The 8672-nt window shown below is 37.7% G+C and overlaps 1 long non-coding RNA gene across 1 annotated transcript; it reads left to right on the top strand.

Moving 5' to 3' along the window:
- Nucleotides 1-2637: 2637 nt before the first annotated feature.
- Nucleotides 2638-4262, top strand: LOC130461072 (uncharacterized). Its single transcript, XR_008921396.1, has 2 exons — nt 2638-3042; nt 3330-4262. It is a non-coding gene; the product is annotated as an uncharacterized lncRNA (long non-coding RNA).
- Nucleotides 4263-8672: the final 4410 nt, after the last annotated feature.

Raw genomic sequence — 8672 nt, 5'->3', positions numbered from 1 at the left:
CCAAGCACAAATGGTTGGGGGCTTGAGAGAAAGAAAGTATGCGACGCAAGTTGAAGCCACATTCCCAAGTTGCATCCCGTGCTTGGACAAATTCAAAAACGAACTCGACCTCAGAGCAAAAGGTCTCCATTAATATTCACATGTGGTCCCACCGGTCATTTCGCAAGGACCCAAGTAATGACGTAACTAGCCCAGTTCTAAACGGTGACATACATCCCATGGGCCATAAAGACTTGTTCAAAAACATGAAAAGCAGTCGACCGCGGAACGATGGTCCGTTTAGACGCGTTGCCAACCCACATTCAGGTTGCAACTGAATCCGAGCATCTCTCGAAAGAACTCGCTCTTGCAAGAATGAATAGAAAGAAATTCTCAAAAGAAATCCTACGGATAAATAAAATAGGGACTGGCCCACCTCGATCACGCAAGGTCGCGCCAGAACCATGCGAGTCCCAAATCGGAAAGATGAATTCAGGTTCGCCCACCTTTAGCGGGCAGGGTCTGCGTTACCAACCAGGTCCTCAGTTTTCAAAAACGAAAATAAAATAAAATCTTTAAAAACAAAAAATAGGCTCGCCTTCTCAGCCAGCGGGGTCTACGTGACAAACCGCGTAGGTCCTTATTTTCAAAAAAATCGATATAGATTCGTCCACTTCTATCGGACGGGGCGTCCACCCTTAGCGGACAGGCTCGCCCACCTTCAGCGGGCGGGGTCTGCGTCACTAACCGCACAGGTCCTTAGTCGCTGCAGCGATAAATTTTCTTGGTTTCCCTTTTCCAAAAATCAAAGGATGGTTTCCCTTTTTCCAAAAATTAAAGGATGGTTTCCCTTTTCCAAAAATAAAAGGATGGATTCCCTTTTCCAAAAATCAAAGGATGGTTTCCCTTTTCCAAATATCAAAGGACCCTTTTTAAAATCAAAATTGGTTTTCCGCTTTTCCAAAAAAGAGCGATGTCTTGGATTTTCCTTCGTTTTACGTCTTATAAAAACAAGGGGGTTTTCTCGTTTAGCTAACCCTCAAAATGAGAATCTTAAAAACATTTTACGTCGTGATTAGGCTTGGCCAGGCCTGGCTACACTTTATAGCTTTGATTTCGAAAACATCTTTAGATACTTCCAATGACAAAGTGAGGGAGTTTCTATTCATCTTTAGGTACTTCCAATGACAAAGTGAGGGAGTTTCTATACTTAACAAATTCCAATGACACGTGAGGAATATGTTAACACTTCAAGTGATGACCCTTAAGTCAAATGTTATCACTCGAGGGCTCGTGAAACCCTCGCAAAACAGGTCACATACACCATGGCTTGTATGACGCACTCCGTCTAATACTTTGACCATCGTCTTATTCCAAGACTCAGTCAAAGTGGGGGCTAACTGTAGACACCTACTTTTGTCCCCATTCCCGAAAGGGAAGGTTCGATGATGAGAACATAAATCTCCACTTGGCAACGCATCTCCTATAAAATAACGAATCTCAATCACCCTTTCATTTCAGTCAAAACTGCTATTTATAGAAACCTGCTAAGAATAGTAACTGCCGTAAGAAATAGTTGTTAAAAGTTGCAAAGTCATAAAAGATAGAAACCTGTCAGAATTAGGTGTTGCACTCCAACATAAATCCTAAAAGAGATAGAATTGGCAAAAGGAATTCTATTCCTGCTATAACTCGAAAATAAGAGTTACGTATTAATTAAATTCCTAACGAACCTAGAGTTCGTAACGGGCCCAGACGCATTCCGTCATAAGTTAATACGCACTAAAAGACTCGGATAAGTCTCAAAAGCTCCGTGTTTAAGAGTCCAAATCAGAAAAAAAGCTCGGCCCAAATCCTATTTTCAACGCTTGGATCTGGGCGCCGAAATCTTCGGCGCAGCCCTGGGCGCTGAAAATCCCTGGGGCCATTTTATTTCCCGATTCTTTTTGGATTCGTATCTTAAAAATCTATCTTTCCACACACTCTTTTCCTATAAATACAGCCTAAAAACCGAAGTGAAACGACACACAATTCCATAATTTGAGTATTGACTCTAACCTTAAGCCTAAGCCTTACGCTGCAAAATTGATCCAGCGTTCTGTCGCAATCGACCCAAAAGTCGAACAGAACGCATCCTGTCCCTCATAGCCGATGAATTAAACCTAAATACTGGAACATTGCTTGGAAACCAGATATTCGTTAAATAAAAGGAGAAATAGCAAAGCCAAAGTGGTTAGTTTTATGAGAACCACAACACACCTCTCAAGGGTGCGTTGTAATGTGTCCCTCATATGATTTAATCGCTTTTATCACCCTTTTATAAAATTGTCAAAACTATTAATTTGATTGATCTATCACGCCTAATAAGATAATACCTTGGACAATTGAATTATCATGCTAGGTACCTTAAATCAATCTAAATAAGATAATCACGTTCGATTTAGTATTATGTGTTGCATATTACACTACTACAAAAATAGGAATACATAACGCGGAATAGAGAGCGTGCAAGTTAGATAAGCGCTTTTCACAATTTTATAGAACGCCTTTCTTACCTAACTGCTGTGTGAGGGAAAGAATAAAAAATGGTCTAATACTTAACCGTTTTACATGCTTATATAAAAATAAAATTTAATATGTTCAGCTAAATGTAAAACGGTTAAAAATAATAACCGTATTACCCTTATTTCTATACCCAAATATAGAGTAACTAGAAGATCCCATAAATTAAAGACCTAGCTTTACAATTCCAACTCCTCTTCCTTCTAGCCGCCTCCTCAAATTCAATCCTCTTCTTTGAACTTTTTCTTCTACCTAAAACTTAAGTATTCTTCCTTTCTCACTCCTCTTTTTTACCAATTAAAATCAACAATCTTCATCGTCTGCACCTGTGTAAGAATTCACTTTTTTGGTCGAATTTGGGTAATTTGAAGCAATTGAGTATATTTTAATTTTTGAAGCGATTTTTCATTGTTTGGTGGGTCTTTCAAACAAAAGTCTTAAGTTAGCGGTACTTTGGTTGCTCTTAGGATGATGCAGGCTCAATTTCCTAAGCTTGAGAAGGTTTGGCATCAATTCTTCAATTTCAGACTGTATTTTTGTTTTCCATGTTTACGAAAATTAATGATTAATTTTGAGTAGCATGTGTTGCGTTGATCATTAAATTTGAATTATGTGAATTAGATTGCTATTATCGTTTCTCAGTAATTGGATGAATGTATGATAGTTCCTAATCTGTTGTTATTGATAAACCTCTATTTCTGTTGAGAGATCATAAATTGGCTTTTAAATGTGTGTTCCTCTACTTGACGATTTGTTCAATTACTTAGAATGATGTTTTATTGATTTAGAAATTGAACCTGCTGACTGATGTGCATGTTTTGTAATCCTGAATTATTCTCACGAGTAAAGAACAGAGGGACCCCTCTATGAATGTAAGTATCCTTCAGTTATCCATCCTATTTATATTCATTAGGACAGATATTACAATTATCGTTGTTGAACTCTATGCTTGCATTGCTGATGCTTTAGAAAATTTCTAATGTATTTGAAACACAAAGATTTTTTAATCTTTTGATCCTGTTGAATGTATTGTCTGGTTGTATTTTTGATGTGTACCCAGAACCGAAGAGGAGAACAACTACATTTTACAGGGGAAGGTCTAGCGTGCTAAATACTTCCTCTATTCCTTTTTAAATGACACAATTATTTAGGCACGTTTGCCAATGCACGATTTCAAACGTTAATATCTTTTATTATGGATAAGAAAAAATTATATAAAATTGATATTTAAAAAATATTTATTGAGACGAATCTAATAAGATTCCACACGACTATGTTTTTTCTTATGTATAAATCACAAAAGTAACTCAAAGAAACATGTGTGAATAGTGTCGAAAGTACAATTGTGTCATGTAAATAAGAATGGAGGAAGTATATCACAGGGTCGTTCAATCAAGGAGTATGTCATTCAACCCATACCGTGTCAGATCCAGGTCTCAATGCACTTGCTGCTACTTTTGAAAGCCAAAATACCAAGAATTCTTTTGTTTGTTTTGGTGCACATCAATGTAGCTTTTATTTTTGGGAAGTGAAGGATAGTGGTTGTGGACTTGTAAACTGTAGGCTCTTTTCCTGATTTTTTTTATTGTTATCTTTAATTGAATTTCAATGATGTATATACTCGGTAGATGTTAATTTTAACAATGGCAAGATGTTATTCGTGTTTTGCAAAGTTGAAGTTACAAGCACTTGGAAAATAATAAAGTTGATATTTATTTTAATATTTGTGTTAATGCATCTTATTTATGGTAACTGGATAATCCTTATAGCATCCTAATAAACAAATGGCCAAAACGGGGTTGAAACAATAGTTTTACATAATAACAAAGGGGTATAGTTAACGGTTGCCTATGACAATTGTTCTATATCTTAACGTAGACAAGAAAGTATATAGGACAGTTGTCTATGGAAACGGTTATCTATTGTTTTGTTTATGTAACATTTAAGTATGATAAGCGTTCTATATTCCTTTTTCATTTATTGAATTTAGGGAAGGTATATAGAGCGCTTTTCTCAAACCACCGTAATGTATGATAAGACATATAAAGCACCTTTTCCAACCGCTTTATAAACTTTATAAAGCGTTGAGCTGGAGAGCGCCTCTGAGGCTCTCTATAAAGTCTTTTTTAACAGCTCTATATTCTCATTTTTGTAGTAGTGTTGCTAAAATCAATTTAGATTAGTTTAATAGTTTAACACATGTCCCTTTCAATTATTTATGCTGAGCTAGTAAGGATAACCTGCCTCTAGAGTATTATCGATGAGCACTCCTCTCGGTAGTCACAGTCCCCCGAACTCTCAATCTTTGCCCTGCGGGTGTACGTTGAGCGATCCCCACACCAGGGATCACAAGGGAACCTATGGCCGTCGTGGTCGAACATAATTGCACTCCCTTTATGTCACGATAACCGGGTTTTGTCAGTTTTTCTCATTGTCGTTAAAAACTGAATGGCGACTCCTATATTACTAGTCAATTGGGTGTAAACTCACAGGAAATCTAATTACACTTGATCTGACGACGTCACGCCCACGAGGGACGAAGTCACGCATTAGCCTCGTGCTTTTTCGACCCCCTCACAAGTGGGAAATTTTGCGCCTTAACCATTTTTTCCACCCAAAGCTTAACCACGTTACAACCCCAGAAAAGCATTCCTTGAGGTGAAATCCCCACTCAGGAATACCTGAAAACCGAGCACAAGTTACTCAGTAGAAGTTAATCAGGTTTGCAAATTAACTAGAAAAACGTGATAATAAACCAAATCCTGTGAAAAACACGCGTACCAACCGCCTGGCGCTAGAAATTACCATCGCTTACCATGTAAGCGCTAATAAATTGTAGCACGTGCAAGCTGTCCGCTGGATTTTTTTCAATGCCTGTTCTTAAGTGTTCGAAATTTTTCCTGCACTTTTACAGAAAAATCAGAACACTTGGAGGGTACATCCGTGCACAATACGATTATTTTTATGCAATTTTGCGCAAATCAAGGTGAATTTAAAATAAAAGAATGACTCAAAATCAAAAACCAGAACTACGTAAGGCCTGATTCCAACTTGGATACGTATGCAACCCCTAAAGGCGCGGCCACTTTAGTCCAAAATCATTATGGACATTTATTCTGAACAAAACGAACTCATCCCACTCCTGCTAAGAGTGACTAAAACATGGATCCATAACATTCAACTTAAGTCATTTAACGCAAAAGTGCTAAAAGTCTTGTTAATTAGGCACATGATTCTATTATCAACCTAATTAGTTTTCCAAAAATAGAAGCAACTCGCCTCTTTAGGCATAACTTCCAATAGGAAACATTCACTTCCTAAAATAACTTGTTTCCTGCCATTCGAATACGTAAATAATTTCCTTAAATAAAAGACGCATCTACGTCTTCTTAAACATTGCCAAAAAACTAAGTAAGAAAATCAAGATTTCTTTATGAATAGCAGAGGGTAGCACTTACTATCCTTATCATCCCTTGACACCTTTTCATGAAAGAATGTCCTTCATCTTCTTGAAGTTTGAGTATCTAAAACTCCTTCCTAAACGGAGCAACCGATATTTCTTACAAGTAATCTGCAAGCACTACAGCCAATAGCCTAAGGGAAAGTTTCTATATCCGATACAATACAAAATAGACTGTTTGATTTAAGACTATGCTAAACCATGTGACCGCATTGTCAAATGACTTCCATGAACATTCTCTTGTGTTTTTAAATAAGGACCCTACCTCTTCCTTTCTATTTTCAAAATCTCCTGTTTCCGAAAACTAGTTGGATATGTCTTCTATCTTAGTCAGTATGTTCATTCCCTTGTTAAGCAATCGAGTCTGGATGCACCTTCCCATGTCTAATTCAAAAGAGGCAAAAACATTTCTCTGCTTTATACTGGGGGTTATCCTAGCCAATACGTCCAGTCTCTTCCTTAACAGTTGATTGAACATACAAGACGTCTCCATTCCGAGTAATTTGGAACCAAATCTGCAATCTTTAACTGATATTTTTCTACAGAATTTAAACCACTAAAGCTACAAAAAGGCGTTGCTCTAGCTAAAAAGAGTCACTCGAGCCTTGGTCCGGAAAACTTCAACGTATTGACCACCTTGACCATGGCTCTGTCGCCTAACACGACACGTACAAAGAAAAACGACAAGTAGAAATTACAACTCGCTCTTTGAACATACTTTGCATTAAACGAGTATGCTTCAATCTGTTCCTGCACTTTTAGTAGCCAGACGATTTCTGTTCATCCTGGACATCACGAACATGCAAAACATATGCCAAGCGTCATAGCACGAGGCCAATCCCGTAGCTATGCTTGGAGGCTTGAAGAAAACACCTCGAAAATGCTTTGATTGCTGATTTTATCGCAAATTCTCGATGCTAATGCTACACATATGTCATAGGGAGAAAATCCTATTGTTCATTCACATAAAATGAACCTTAGTTTGCTAATCCCTTATCTCAACTCTAAGCAAGGTTAACTACTTAGAACTTGAAAGTTTCTCCAAACTAACAGGGCAATAAAACATCGCGAGTTTATGAGAAATCCGATCACCCATCTGCATTGAACATGCAGGATAATCACTCTGTACATATCCGTTCGTACAGTTCAACCGTTGCTGTAGAAATCTCTGGAAAGCCGTAAGCAAATTTCTACAACAAAAGAAGAAAGAAAAGGTAAACACTTGAGGGCTTAAACCCCCAATCCCTCTACAAGAACAGGGCACATGCGATAAATTCCTTCCGCAAACCCCAAGTACCCATGTTGGCTACCCCTCGTGACGCTGCATATTACAGACACTCTTCGCATCTACAACATGAGCTAAAGACAAAAATGAACACTTAGAATCTCGCATAAAACGAGACGAAACAAAGTAAAAAAATCCTTACACTTACCTGAGTAGGACTCATTGTCTCGAACATCTCCTCCATCACCGACAGGTTAAGCGACCTCTTTTAGTTTCCACACAACACCCCTAGCAAGCAACAAAGGAATTATCCGTAATTCTCCCTCCCCGACCAAGGAATAACAAAAGGCAAAAGCTCAAAGGACCACAACTGCAAACAAACAACAATAAATAAGGCTGAAAAGAACAATCTACGGATTATCATTCCGAAAAATAGAAAGGCATCATACCTCAACCCAGCGAATAACACATACTGTTTCTAAATCTCCAAGTATTAAAATTCATAACAAGTTTTTCTTGCTTGGCGGAGTCAAACAATTTTGTTCCCTGAGTACGAACATGCTGCTAAGTTCAAACCAGTAGCAAAACAAGTACCTGCAAAGTGACCAAAAAAACTCAAAAGTGAAAATTCATGCATAGACCATGTAAACCGTAAGCAACAAGCCAAGAACACCTACATCGAGTCACGACGTCAATTCATAGATACACTTGGGGGCTAATTTTGAGCAAGCCCAAAATTACCCAAAATCAACAACTTGTAGAAATCAACATGCAAGATACTTATACATGTTATAACATCACATGCAAGCAAACATTGCAAGAAATTGGGGTAAAATCAAGAAACCCCAAATCAATTTGAGCATAAACTTCTACACGAACTTTACTCGAGATGAAACGAAAGACTCAAGAAAAATCTGAATTACTTACATACTAGTGATCCAGTGACTTGAGAACGAATTTGGTAAAGACATCGGTGAAATCCGAGAAAATTGGGCAGCAAGAGTTAAGAGAAAATGCGAAATAGCTGACGAGATCGCGAAGCCTATATTTCCGCTTTTAGTAACTGCCATTTATAGTAACTATTATACTTAAATAGCTATCAAAATAGTAAACGTACCAGACGAATTTTCAAAGTTTTTACATTGCACTACAATTATTCCTTGAGGAAAGATAAAGGTTGCACTCCAACCAATATCCTTAAAAGAGATAAAACCGTGAATGAGATATAAGATTCGGAATAAAACCAGAAAATTTTGAAAAAGTGGAAGTAAAACACTAAAGCAAGATATTTTTAGCGCTAGGCATACATGCGCCACTAATAATCCAGCACACCAAAGCCAGCTCCAGGAAGATCTGGTGCTACAGTTTGGTTCTCACCTAATCACGATAAAGATAAAGTTTTAAGTAGCTCATCATGAATAATATATGGCGCCCATATAGCTAGCG

This window comes from Spinacia oleracea, chromosome 5, assembly GCF_020520425.1.
Source record: "Spinacia oleracea cultivar Varoflay chromosome 5, BTI_SOV_V1, whole genome shotgun sequence".
NCBI lineage: Eukaryota > Viridiplantae > Streptophyta > Magnoliopsida > Caryophyllales > Amaranthaceae > Spinacia > Spinacia oleracea.
This window is presented reverse-complemented; position numbering and strand designations above follow the sequence as displayed.